The sequence below is a fragment of the Pinus tabuliformis genome, chromosome 5_2 (assembly GCF_031772625.1).
Source record: "Pinus tabuliformis cultivar Carrire ecotype Pingquan chromosome 5_2, CPIR1, whole genome shotgun sequence".
Lineage (NCBI taxonomy): Eukaryota > Viridiplantae > Streptophyta > Pinopsida > Pinales > Pinaceae > Pinus > Pinus tabuliformis.
Genome location: NC_142306.1, coordinates 215,053,320 through 215,068,494, shown reverse-complemented (window position 1 = coordinate 215,068,494; position 15,175 = coordinate 215,053,320). Strand labels below are relative to the sequence as shown.

The 15,175-nt window shown below is 41.0% G+C and overlaps 1 pseudogene; it reads right to left on the bottom strand.

Moving 5' to 3' along the window:
• Positions 1–11,837: 11,837 nt before the first annotated feature.
• On the bottom strand, positions 11,838–15,175 carry LOC149158313 (coatomer subunit alpha-1 pseudogene; annotated as a pseudogene).

Below are 15,175 nucleotides of genomic sequence, written 5' to 3'. Positions count from 1 at the left end.
GACAGTCATCTTCATGTTCTTCAATTTCCTTTTTTGGAAGATCTTCATCAACCTTTACATCAATGCTTTCCACTATTTTCTTCAGTCGATAATTGTAGCACTTGTAAGCCTTGCTCCGTGTAGAGTATCCAAGAAATATCCCTTCATCAACCCGAGAATCAAACTTTCCTAGTGAACCATCATTTATTTTTATGAAGCACTTCCTTCCAAAGATCTTGAAATACTTTACCAAAGCAAGTCTTCTGTTCCATAGCTCATAAGGAGTTTTTTCACAATTTGGTCTTAATTGAGTTCGATTTAGTGTATAGACAGTTGTCCCTACTGCTTCTCTCCAGAATCTAGGATGTAAGTCTGCACGCTAATAGCATAGTTCTTGCCATTTCTTGGACTATTTTGTTTCTTCTTTCAACTACCCCATTTTGCTGAGGTGTTATGGCAGCTGAGAATTCTCTTTTAATTCCATGAATATTACACAACTCACTAAACTCGTTTGATGTGAATTCTCCTCCTCTGTCTGTTCTGAGACACTTAATTTTTGAATCTTTTTCATTTTCTACAAAGGCTTTTAGATTCTTAAAACACTCAAAAGTTTTAGATTTATACTTTATGAAGTATATCCACATCATTCTAGTATAATCATCAACAAATAACACAAAGTGCCTTTCTCCCTGGAGTGCTTGATTTCTAGTTGGCCCACGCACATCAGCATGGATGATCTCCAAGGGCTTCGATGTACAGTGTGGTCCATGTTGACATGGATCACACACTGCTTGATTTGGTTTGAACAGCCTTGGGATGTCTTGTACAGCTTTGACCTTGTTGATATTGGTCAGATTTTCGAAGCTTGTATGTCCAAGTCGCTTGTGCCACAGCCAAATCTCATCTATCTGACTCAAATAGCATTTATTTTCTTGAATCTTATTTAGAATGTAAATGTTGTCTGATGTTCTCACCCCTTTTTCCATAATTTTCCTGAGGCAAAGTTCCTTATTTCATAGTCTTTGGTGCTGAAAACAACCTTATTTCCTTGATCACAAATTTGACTAACAATCAAGAGGTTTTGTTTGAGTTTTTCAACCAGCAGAGCATCTTGAGCTTTTCCTTTTCCATTGATCAGAGTAACTGTTCCTTTTCCTGCAATTTTGCTAGATCCGCTTCCAAAGGACACATTCCCTTCCTTTTTGCTCAGTGAGACAAACTTCCTTCTGTCTCCTATCATGTGTCTGGAGCACCCACTATCCACAAACCAATTTTCCATTATTTTGAGCATATAGAGCCAGGCCGCATTTATCCATGTTGGAGTTCTTGCTACTCATCTTTCTTCCTTTGAGTGGGCAGTCTTGTTCATAGTGTCCATTATTGTAGCAGAAAGAGCAAATCAGATCAAATTTGGTCAATGGATCAAGTGAATTGAAGGTTTTGATTTGTCCCTGCCTTTTGGGGGCATATGAGCTGATTATTCGGTCCTTTAGCGTTGTCTTTTCACTTCTGCGAGCCATACAATGTCTGGCTTAATGACCGAAGTTTCTACAGTGAAATCAGTGTCCAAGAAAGACGGTTTTGTACTTGTTGAAGCAACCACAGTTTGAGTCGATTTCCTTCTTGGGAATTACTCCTTCCTCGTTCTTTGGATTTGCGATGGGCCCTTGGTGGAGTACAGGTTTTCATTTGCTATAGTGTCCATGATTCGACTCCACATTCTTCTTTGGAGTAACTCTCTCTTCATTCTTGGGATTTGGATGCACTTTTGATGACATATTCTTTCATCTTTTGGATTGCAGGAAAGTGCATCGGCATAGCTTTTCGCACTATTCTTAGTGCTTGAGGATTCTCCTTTGAAACCTATTCCAGACTTGTCATGTTGAGGTTTTTGATTTTTCAAAATAGTCTCAAGTATTTGAGAGCTTTTACAACACTTTTTAATTTGCTCCAACTCCTTTCTCAGAGACACTATTTCGGCCTCGTGTTCTTCACAAGTCTCTTCTTTTTCTTTAAGCTTTGCTTCCAAGAGATCTTCTCTCCTTATTATTTCCTCATTTTCATAGGCAGTGAGAATTCCATGGAGTTCATCCATTTTGAGGGCATCTAGATCCTTTGCTTCTTCTATAGCGCTTATTTTGGAGTCAAATCTGTCTGGAAGAGACCTTAATACCTTTTGAACAATGGTACTTTCTTCAATTTTTTTGTCCAATCCTTCCAGGGAATTTACCACTTCAGCTACTCGAAGGAGGTATGCTGCAATATCTTCTTCATCTTCCATCCTCAAACTTTCAAACTGTCTTCTGTGAGTTTGAAGCTTTGCCTTTTTTACTTTTGAGTCTCCATCGTACAAGCCAACTAGCTTCTCCCACATTTCTTTGGCAGATGTACAATGCATGTTTTTTGTAAACTTGGAATCAGTGATTCCACTAGTGATGGAGTTCATGGCCTTTGCATTTGTGATGTAGGATTTCCTCTCATCTCGGTCTGTTGGAAGAGTGGTAGTCGTTTTGTATTCATTTTGAACAAAATGCCAGACTTCAAGTCCAAGGGACATTAAGTAGTAGGTCATTCTTTTCTTCCAGAAACCAAAGTTAGTGCCATCGAACAAAGGAGGTCTTCCTGATGCTTCGTGATTTCTCATCATGGCTGCGGATCCTTCTTCAAGCTGTTAGGATAGTATCAAGAAACTTGGCTCTGATACCAATTGTTGGAAATACTGGTAGGGGGGCTGAATCAGTATTTCTTATTTTTTTAATTATTCTAGTGATTGCCAAAATCATATATAGATATGTATATGTATACACAGAACACAGAAATCAACATCTGGAATTAATGCTTTTATTAAAACTCAAGACAGTGCAATGAAATAAATACAATGTAAGTATATATCTGATTGTGAATGGTTTCCAAGCTCCAACTTGGACTTCAGTGAGGCTCCAACCTCTAGAGCACCAACTCTTTTTAGCAGTGGTTCTACACTTAGGAGCACCTACCCCTAATGACTTTAGTCCTGTTCAATTCTGAGGCCCCAACCTCTTGGGCTCCAACCCAAACCTAATATAAATTGTTCTACTGTTGTTCTCTACTCACAAGCCTGCTGAGCTTCTGCTCTTCTCCTGTTCTCTTGCTTCTCTGGCCTCTCCTTCCTCTTGTCGGTTCTTCGGCTTCCTCTCTCACTGATTATATATCCATCAATCACCATCTCACTTTGTTTTTATGTTTTTATGTATTTCAGATGCCTCTGACTCTTCATTTCCGCTTTCCACCACCTCTTTGGCTTCCTCCTCGGTCGTTGTCATTTCCTCTAACTCGCTTGATCTTTCAGCTTCCCTCCTTGGTCACTGTGGCTTCCTCTGTGCTGGCTTTCCATTCAACTTCTTGGCTTTACGATCACTGTGTGTTAAAACTATAACACAGGCCCGTTTTTTCAATGATAACAGGCATCCACCGAGACTGTTTCATTTAACGAACATGCCACATCCTATCACAATTGTAATCGGCTTGATTCTAGCCTTGTGAGCTATCATTCAGGCTTCTTGAACCATCCTAAGCATCCCTTAGTGTATTTTTGCCTCCAAACGTCACGCAAGACAAATATTCAGTTACACAGGAAATATGAGCAAAAAACAGGTGAACATGCTAAAGGGCGGACTTCAAGGATCATTGCACCCGTATCTATACCTATGTTAGGTCTGCAGTGAAATCACAATCAGCAGTCGCAAGGTTTCCAGGGGTCCTTTATACATCAACCCCATGATATCACCAATGGCCGATGGGCCGATACTCCACTGCTCTGATGAACCAGATGCGATATGGTATTAACCATGGTTTATATGCCCGTCAGGTCCGCAATCTTATCGCAATCGGGGGTTTCCCTTGGCGAAGATCCGATGCGATATCGCTATCGGCGATCGCAAGTCGCACAGGGTTAGGTCCAATGCGATAATCGCTATCGGCGATCGTAAAGGGGCCGCTTAACATTGTATGACTTCCCTCCCGAAGTCCCGATGCGATATTGTGTGCCGGACCGGATACAACTCAACACTCCCGTGTATATGGTTTCAAGTCCGCTTTCCGCCTCCGATTGTGTAAAGGCATGTATACGTGAGTTTTGGCCTCCGATAGTGTATTGGTCGATCCCGATAGTGTTTAAATGCATGCATATATATATATATATATATATATATATATATATATATATATATATATATATATATATATATGAGTTTTCTCCTCTGATGGCTCCCGATAACTCTGTGTGCTCCTCTTCTTTGGCTCTATCTGCTCCTCTCATATCCATCTACTCCTCTGGTGGCTCTGTCTGCTCCTCTTGTGGCCCTATCTCCTCCTCTTGCATATTTCCATATTGACATCAATGACAATCTGTGTCCAACATTTCCATGAACACTTCCTGTCATTTACATGCATACTAGCTTGTACTAGCATCGTTTCAGTTTTCGTTAGCATCTCATTGTTGTCACATGCATGAAATTGTTTTGCACGAAACGGTCATCGATTTAGCGACCCGCTTCACCCACATGCATGTTGTTCCATTTTCCGAATCTTTCATTCACTATTTGCATGCACAATCATTCACTCCTGCTTACACTGAGTATCGCTATGCATTCACATTCAATTTTCTTTCATTTGCCCATCGGCGGGTCTAGGCAGCCTTGGCCTGGACTCCACCTCACCACGACATCATTGTGCAATCCTGAGAAGGAAGGCTCTATCTTCCCCTCAGGAAACGTACATTTTTTCCCAGTGATCATCCTCTAGTCTTGCATTGCGCAATTATGAGGGATAGTGACTGTTGGCCCAGAAAATTGTGCAATGCAGTCACTGGCCCTGCAACCACCGCCATCTAAAATTGTGCATTGCACAGTTCCAGCAGCTAACAAGCCAACTTGGATTGCGCATTATGCAATTCCAGCAGCCAGCCAGCCTCCCCAGAAAACCCAGACTACCTTTTGCGTAGTTTTGGCAGCCAGTCTCCTAGCATCCTAGAAAATATTGTACAATCATTGCCAGTTAATCCCTAGGTATCTTGCATATCATTCCTCAAATTTGCTTTGGTTTTCGCTGACAAATTCTTTTCCATGCATGTCGCTTTGTCTCCAGATCTAGCAGGTGTTCATCTGCCTCTTAGCAATTTAGGATTAATGGCCTCCAAGGGAGCGAGATCAAAGGACACTGACGGAAGTGCAACTGTAGCAATAGTTGAGCGAGTGTCTGCAAGTCTACCGATCTATGAAGATACCAAGTTGATTGTAGATAAGGACATCAAGTTGAAATGGCAAGATGTCAATGATGCATTCGCAGGCACATCTGGGAAGACCTCAAAGATCGTCACGTCTATGTGAACATCCACAAGTTCGGCTTGTACCAGATTGCATGCAGATATCCCATGGTCCCATGCGCAGACATGATACATTGGATCATCTCACACATTGATCCTGAGATGATGACATTGAGCAATGTCAGTGGGATGGAGATTGTTACCTTAAAGGCATACGATTATGATGAGATGTATTAGATGTTGAAGCCATGATCATCATGGAGAATCCCTTCAGCATACCCAGCAGCAACGCCAACTCTAGAGACATTTTAAAGAACTAGGTAAAGGAGTCGGCCAAATTCAGGATGACACCCAACTAGGTCTACAAGATGAAGATATTGTGGAAGGCACATCAATACTTGGTCATATTTGCATGTCGATTTTGTGGCCAAGAAAGCATAGAAACCTTCCCACGGAGTTGGGTGATCGTGTTGGACAAACTGGCCAAAGAAGGTAAAGCATTCAAATGGCCTGACATGTTAGCTCATCAGCTGAAGGAACAAGTAGCAAGGCCTCAACAACTGCCCAAAGGTATGCAAGCAGAAAACTACATGTCCTCTTGCATCTTGGATGCAATCTGTGCCCGTCAGGAGTTCTCGAGCTTGAAGTGGGCATGGACACTACTGTGAACACTTATTGTAAGATGTTGTCTGAATGCAACTTCAGAGGAGTTATCACACAGGTTGTCTGATCATTTTGTCACCCTGATTTACAAGATGATATTTGAATAGGATCCACCTTGCATGTCGAAGGTAGCAATGGAGGCACTAATCGACATAGCTTATTTATATGCCTCACCGTCCGACACCCTCATACAAATGTATAGCACGGAGAAGCTTCCGCGTGTTCTACCGAAGTTTGCCTTGGACAAGCTCATCATGCAGGAAGTATCATATCACATCTTGGGAGGATTAATGGCTAGGCTGCACTGGAAGAAGAAGGCACCTTGGCCCGCTCTTCTGTTGTGGATCGGGTTATACGAGATATGGAGTTTCAAGCATGCAGATTTCGGAGAAGAGCAGATGAAGAAGTATCCATTCAACCTCCGAAGTTAGAATCCGTATGACCCACATTGTCTTGTGAAATATTACTGCGCAAGAGTACAGTTCAACTGGATCCACAGGGCATGTCATTGGGCAGAGGAAGACCCATGGAGATATTGTTACAACTCCTCTAGACTCGATGAACCGGTCAACCTCACTATGGAATGGATAGCAAACCAACATGAAGCAGCATCTCAGAGAGCACCAAAAGCAGCAGCAGTAAGAGAGGTGAACATACCAGTGTGCGACAAGGGCAAGAGGAAGATTGCCGACCGCATGGAGGAAGAGCAAAGCTGCAAGTTCCGAGCAGACCCACTTGTGCAAAAAGTAGCTTTATCCATAGAGGCGAAGAGGCAACAACACGACAAGATAAACGCACAAAGGTAGAGAGAGAAACGAAGAATGGAGGAAACAAAGAAGGAGTTGTGTTAGTTGAAGGAGCAACTCTGGCAGGAATAGGAGTTGCGCAGACAGGAGAAGGAAGTGCAACATGAACAAGTATAGAAAGGGGTGCAAATTGTACAAACAGATGAAAATACACCCGTACAAGTAGTGGACTCATCAGAACAGCTGGCATCAGGCAGACAAAGTGAACAATCGCAAGAGTAGGACTTTACTGAGGAGATAGATCAAGCACTTGAACAGATGGATACAGATATGGAGCAACAAGAGTTAGAGAAAGACATCGACCTCATGCCTCATCACCAAGAGGTCAATCCACCAGCTTCACCGTGTCCAGAAGAGGAGCAAGTCCCAAGTGACCAAGGAGACACCGAAATCCTTGGAGACAATCCATATGAGGAGATGCACAACATCTCATTTGATGAGTCTCAACATAGAGTTATGCAATCTCATTGAATGTCGACTCCGGATGATCATACATCTCCTGCGCAGTTCGAGGAATGAGTGATCATGTTTGACATGTGTAGACATCCTGCAGCATTGGCCGATGCTACCAGAGCATATGCCGAAACCACTAGCTCGAGCGTTTGCTTCCTGATAGCTGAGAATGAGTGAATGGCTAAGAAGCTACAAATGACCAAGCAGGGAGGAGAATTGGTTAGAGCATCCACCTGCGCAGAATTGAAGAAGGCAATACTGGATGAAGTGTTGTCCCTTGACATAGTCATGCAGGAGTTATATTCCAAGTTTGGTATTGTGCATAAGGTAGTCGTCAATCTCAACGGATGGTAGCAGCGATGTGCTAGAGGAACATATATCTTGTCGAACGTGCATCTTATTGTTAATTACATGCAAACATGGACGATGAGATACAAAGGAACCCCACTTAACTTGCCTAAGATGATAAAGCCCAGAGTGGTCGAGCTGAAGGCATGCATCTGGAGTCATATCTGGAACTATGAAGAGCTCCTGCAGCTCATCACTAGTCTACAGGCTTCCCATGCACGTGTATTCAAGAATATGGATGTTGTTGTGCGTGCACATGCGATCCCATCTATTGGTACACTCACTCAGGGTAAGACAAAAGCACAGGTCCGACTAGAGCTTGACTCGTAATTTGACGAGTTGGTATGCATAGCCACCAACCCAGACTTGTCAATCAGTGTAGACACCATGCACAAGTATGTTGCTGGTCCAACCGCACTCAAGACAATGATGTGCATGCTATTAGACGAGTTGGACAGAGGAGCCCGAGTAGTGTACTCGGATGTTATGGAGGCAAGAGTAGGGTTCCATAAAGATGTCACCTTAGAGTACACGGACACCATCACAGGCTACCGATCTTGGCATAAGTTCGCTATTGTCGACCACCGTGAGGATGTCAAAGAGCTAGTCTTCCAACAGTTGTCCAAGTCATATTGATGTCTTGCATGGCTTGCTCAAGCCATTTTGTCTCACATGGGTACATGTGCATTGTAATGTAACTTCTTGTCAAGTGTAAGTTCAAGTGTCAATAGTTGGATGTAACATTCATAGAGTAGATGAAGAGTCATGAGGGTAGATGAACTGTCACAAAGGGGAATGTCAAGGGCCACCCCACCCTTTGCTATAAATAGTCCCTCATAACCCATTGTATAGGTTTTTGGTCAGCCAAGCTTCTGATAAGACTATCTTAGAGAGAGCTTGGACAATATTGTAACGCGCCTTGGCTTCTCCACTACGTAGAGCTAGTATATCTCTTTGGAGGAGCAAGCAGTTATGGCTGTAACATTCTGCTGTCAGAACTAGTGGTTGAACATGGATGTATTGTATGATTGGAACTTACACTTCTTAATATAACAGAGCCATCACGTTTCATGCATATGTCGTATTGTATTCCAGCTATCTTGTTTAGTCTAAATGATATATGTATCTATTTGCTTATGCATGCATGTATGGACTATTCTGTATAAGTATGTATGTATCTTTCTGAAATGTGTTGTTGGTTTGACCATCACTTTGGATTTCTAACTAACTTGCCTTCATGTTTTGATGCCTCTTTGCTCGTGTGTTCCCTTCTTAACTCCGTGCTATCACAGGTTTCCAAGGGGTGCACTCACCTCACCCCCTATGTGTTAGAACTGCTCATGCACCTTCCTTGGCTTACTGAAACTGTCACACCCTTGCTACCAAAAAGACATCTTACTTGACTCTGTGCGAAACCACGATCAAGGCATTACCGTATGACCCACTGCTGGGACTCCTACACCAAACAGTTTGAGGCCTAATTGGGTCTAGCATCATCAACAACACCTTTTGCCTTTCATCTAACCATTGTGTAGATAAGTGTGATAAAAGGAAAGTAATCATCAAGAAGATGTTTATGTCTACTAGAATTGAGACCGAAAGGAGAAAATCTCATCTAAGGATAAAAGCAAGTGAGTTGAGAGGAGCTCAAAAGAACTTCTGTACTCACTGCAATATCAGTGGACATTGGGTCGAGAAGTGTTGGAAATTGTTTCCACAACTTCATCCTGGTAAGGGCAAGCAAATCATGCAAGCACTAGAAGAGGAAGTGACAAAAGAAAAAGTGGCGCAAGATGCGACCATCCCTAAAGTAGCTTCAGAAGAAGAGAAAGTTCAAATAGAGGATTCATTCACCTGGTTGGGTAATCAATGGACGGACTATTTGTCCAATTGAAGTTTGTAAACTTATGTTTTGCACTAGTTGCATATCCCCATAGTTGGGTAATTTGTAAAAGTGATGTTCATAAATAAATCACTTATATGCAACAATGTTTTTTTTAAGAATTATAATGCTAGTTTGACTTGTTGATAGTCGATTTGAATGGAGAAATTTGGGAGTCAAGTTTATTCCATTTTGTAAAAATCGTTTCTACTTGTAGTTTGAAAAAGCATTTTAATATTGTTGATGAGTAGTTGTAGCACATTTAGTATGTTCCAAATGTGTGTAGCACTCAAGTTATATAAGTATTCACTATGTGAAGCTTGTTTGGGTTCATTTGGCAAAAGTCTTTTAGGATATTATCCTTGATAAGTATTTTGTAGATAAGCAATTTCAAGGTGCTCATATTCTTGGAATCTTCTTGGGAAGGATGTTGTTGTGGATGGCCATAGTGACATGGACAGGTGTCGGCTCATCGCTTATGGCTCTGAAGAACAAAGGCAAAGGAGGAGAAAGGATGACCTGTAGGACACTTACGGTGCAGACAAAGTACAAAACAGTTGCAGATTATTTAATTCTTTTGGAGACCAAAAGTTTTTCAGTGGGGAAGAGTGATTAGGAGCTCAAAATTTTCCAAATATTCAAAGTGCCAGAATCTTGATAATCTTAGCTTCAGATCGAAGAGCTTGTCATTCTGAATCAAACGGTGCGAACAATACTCAAATCCGAGCTTGTATGTAGAAGTTAGACAAGTCAAAGTTTAGGGTTGAATTGATGGCATGGCAAGATTAGATGACATGGCAAAGCCCTTCAGAGAATGAGGAGGTTCCAAGTGGCACGCTGCCATTTTCCCCCGCATATCACATATCAGAGCAAAAGATGGGTCGGCGTTAAATAATCGGCCCCAGGTGCAAGTAGGTTGTGATGCAATGTGATCGCAATCACATATCCCATAATGTTAAGAATTGTCCCCCGACACACTTAGGGTTGCGATGCGATATATCGCAATCACATATCGCACCCGGTACTCGCCGATATATATATGTCACTGTCGATAACGCTGATTACGATTTGTGATGAGGAAATTCCAGACCCGATATTGTTATACGTTGTATTTTATAACCCCGGTAGGTCCACTACTATCGCACTATATGGACTTTGATATCCGCCAAGGGAAAGTACCGATTGCAATAGGACTGTCGAATTCGATGTTTTATGCATTGAGATTTATAATCTTGTCGGGTCTATGTTATCACAAAACTCAATTTGGGTTGATATGCTGAAGGTTTAAGCATTGATTGCGATTGCGATGGGGTTCCCGGATGCGATATGTTATATGTTGTATTTAATAATCCTAGTGGGCCTGCAAAGCACCTGATTTAAGGATCTGTAAGCCGATGAACTTCGTCGATTGCGCTATCTGATAGGGCTGCAGAACCATAGCCTTTTCTGCTAGACCACCACTTCGCATGTGACCACTCGGCCCTTAACCGCGAGATAGGAGGGAATGATGGCGAAACCGCTGATTTCGGTGGAACTGCCAGTTTTAGTTGTGGATAATGAATTTAGCTGGCAGTAAGTCATATTTGGAGGAGAAACTTGTGGAAACACTGACAGAAGTCATAACTAAGGCAATTTTTGACCAAATGGGATGGCAAAAGAGGCTAGATTGCCATCTTTGGACATTCTGAACTCAGTAGCAAAGGAGCACTTCTGGATAGGCTTTTTGTAAAGTGAAGCCTATGGGTGCCCTGGTCAACCAGAGTGTTGATTCAGTTTATGGAGGAGTATGAAGGTGGAGATGACCTTGCAGGGGTCTTCCAGCGTCCATGTACTTTCTAAAGCAGCCATTATAGTAGTGTTGTAGCTTTATTTATTCTTTGCTCTATATGTGTTTGGAGAAAGAGACGTGTTTAACTACTTCCAGTGGATTGTAGTATTGTTTATGCTCTTGGAAGTTGGAGTATGGGGTCTTGATTTGAGAGCCCTTAGCTTGTTGATTATTTCATGACTAATTGTAGGTGTTCATGTGTTTAGAGTGAGATTTATTTGCAGAATAATGTTTCCTTGAAGGGGAAACTAGCCACTCTTTTTGTCAACACACTTATGTACTCTTTACCTTTGAAGAATTTTGAGCATAATGAGAAGGGGTCATGCCTTTAGTGCTGATCCAAGGAGATGTAGCCCAGGAGGCGTGAACTCCTTTATCAATGGTTGGTGTATTACTATTTGATGCATGCTTCCATTTAGTGTTTTGGTTTCATGTTTTAAGTTTTCTTCATGAAACTAACTTAAGTAAAAACACATAAAACTCATGCTTTTACTTGCTATTTTGGAGTCAAACCTCGAGCACATTTTTTTAATTGTGATGAGGGGAACTAGCACAACATTACTAATCTATCCCAATTCAGATCACAGAAACATTGGAACCCACAAAGGAAAGCTCACATATAGGGCAAATATTTCCTTGTATGACTGGAACAAAGCATGTTATACAATATGGATAGGACACATCCTTCTGATTGTGACCATGGTATATAGGTGTAAAATTTGTTGCACCACCAACAAAAGGATTTCTGAAGTCAAAATCATAATTTAGTTTTTTGGCATCCTGGAGTTGCCTCCCGCATGTCTGTAGAACTTGTTGTACCTTTGTTGAATGGTTTGCAGGGGTTCATTTTCCAATAGTCATCAAGCAAAGTTAGTTGTTGTACTGAATCTCCCTCCCTTATAACAAGCACCCATGGTATTCAGCAAAGCCAACCTCAAATGGAATTTTTTAAGGTTGTTATGACTAAAATAAACTGCAATCTCTTTTTGTGGAACAAAATCATCCTTAACTTCCTTTCCCTTGAACTGTATCTGAAGACCCAAAACACAATTGCAAGCTCACATATAGCACATAAATTTCCCTTTATGATTGGAATAAAGTGTGGTGTACAATGTGGACATGACACATACTTCTGACCATAGTATATAGGTGTAAAAGTTGCTCCAAAAACAACAAAAGGATTTTTGAAGTCATAATTCAGTGTTTTTAGCATTCTGCAACTGCCTCCCACATGCCTGCAGAACTTGTTGGGCCTTTGTTGCATGGCTTGTAGTGGGCTCATTTGCTAATAGTTATCAAGCCAAGTTAGCATTTGTACTGAATTTCCCTAACAAACACCTATGGTGTTTGAAAAAGCCAACTTCAAATGGACTTTTTGAAGGTTGCAATGAGTAAAATAGGTTGCAAGCTCTTGTTATTCGACACTATGATCCTTAAATTCCTCTTGACCTCCATTTGAAGACCTAGAACACATTCTTTAGAAATTCCAATCAATTTCTTCACCTTCTTAACCTCCTAAACGAAATCTACATCAATAATTAAATTGCATGCAAGATGGTAAGAAATAACCTTAATGCTTCACTAAACTTCCCATATGTTATGGATTTGTAAGCTAGTCTAAGTTTCTCATCTAATAAAAAAGCTTAAATACCAAAGCTCATGGACCTCTGACATTTGAGCTAGCAGTCTCACTCCAGCCTCCCTCTATTGCTAAGAAGACCACAGTGCAGAAACAAATGCAGGAAGGTATGTATGGTTTCCCATGTAAATATCCAAAAACAAAGGTTTTAACTTTTAATGGAGTGAATTTTTTAATACCAAGTTATTGACTTGAGAGATGCATCGCCATATTAATGTTACTAGCAGCTGCATTCTCAACTGCAAGAGAAGGATTTTTTTATCCAGATTTGAATTGCTGCCATACGTGGTGATGGCTTAACTAATGATATTATGAGTTTCACCTGCAACATTGCAACTTAGACATCTACAAGTAGCTTCAAATCTTCTACATCCCAACCTACCTCATCGTCATTGTCTCCTCTCACTTCTTTATCATTGATCACTACAACCTTGCCATTTTGTTTTTCAACTCCATAAGTGTCAAGGTCTTAACCCCTATTGGCTACAACTCCTTCATCCTCTTCTTCATGGACTGCACCCCTTGCATTATCCAACCCACTAGAAGTGTCAATGTCTTAACCCCTATTGGTTGCAACTCCTTCATCCTCTTCTTCATGGACTGCAACCCTTGCATTATCCAACCCACCCTCAAAAAGGCCTTTAGTAACCCTCAATAGCAACCATTCACGATTGTGACAAATTGATGGAGGAGGCATAATAAGTGATGGTTTCTTTCCAGATTGCAGAGTGGGCAGATTGCCACCTAACTGTTAAGTACAAGCATATCAACAATCTATGTAAGCCCATGAACTGCTTCACCCACATATGGGCATTATAAAACTGACCCATAACATCATTTTAGATTTCTGTAATCCCCAACATCTTAAAAAACTTATCAATGTTGTCCATGACAAGATATAAAATGAAACCTTTCAAAATTCTTTAGTCTCTGGTAAGCATATTTAACAATGCCAACATTTCCTTACCAAAGGGCCTTAGTTCCAAGTGTATAATAATAACCTTAACATCTCTCTGTTTTGCATAAGCAACATCAACTTGAATAGTTTCACTCTACACTGCTAAGTTAAATCATGCCTTCTCATCTTTGAAAAAGTGAAGAGCCGCTTCTGGGAAGCCCTTCAGATGCAGCTAAGCAATCACTGCATGTCCACAAATCAATTCCTAATCATTCTCATAACATTGTCATACTTCCTTTTTATTACTATCAGCTTGAACATATACTCAGGCATCAATCTATATGACACGGTTATTTCCAAATCATCTAGGCAGTTGACAGAACTCCCAAACACCTTCGTTATACATACTTGAACATCAAGTGTTCCAATAAGGCCACCATCTCTGTTTGGAAGACAACAAAGCACAATTGTCACCCCAAGCACCACTCTTAAGTTTTAACACAAATAATCTTATGCAGAGAACATTGTACAAGCTTCTTGCTTCCAATGATGATTGCATGCTTGCTCAGCAAGGCTACATTTTCCATGTCATCTGACTAAATGTATTTAACAAATGGAATATGGAGGTCCCCAAGTACAATCCTTTGTTGCAAACCAAGGTCGCTGTCTTTTCTTCCTGCATTGTGTCACTCTTTTGTCCCAACACTATCTTTTAGCCCAAGAAGAAGGTTTTATGTTCCTTCATAGAAAATTGCATCCACAGTTACTGGATGACTAGACTTCTTGATCACCTTATTTCTGTGATTTTTTATCACTTGGTTATGACTCATGTTAGTGAATGCTGATTGATTGCAAGAAGAAAAGGCAGCAGGTCCTCCAAGTCGTTGTCTTTTCTTCTTACATTGCATCACTTCTCCCAAGTCCCAACACTATCCTTTGGCCCAAGAATAAGTTCATATCACCCACCATCAACATCCAAACATATCAGGACAACATTCTCCATGGGGCTAAACAACAATGATCATCATCCTTGATCCAATTCATGGATCCAACCCTTCTTATCTGTATAAGTTGAGTCTTTTTGAGTTGCAAATTGATGAGCCAATAGAAAATGGTCATTGTTGCAGTATAGGGTACCCTCATAAACAACAAAAGCAGATCTTTCTCTTTCTAACTTGAAAACAATCATCCCATGGTCATGCCCAACAACAAGAAGATTCATATCAAGATGTGCTATAAGGATCCAGAAGCAATCATGGTCTCTATGAAATGTTTGGACACCTCTACAATACTTGGATACATCTCAAGCTTAGATACTTTTATCTTCTAAATTTTAACAATAATGTCGTGGTGTGGATGGAACATCACACGAGACAT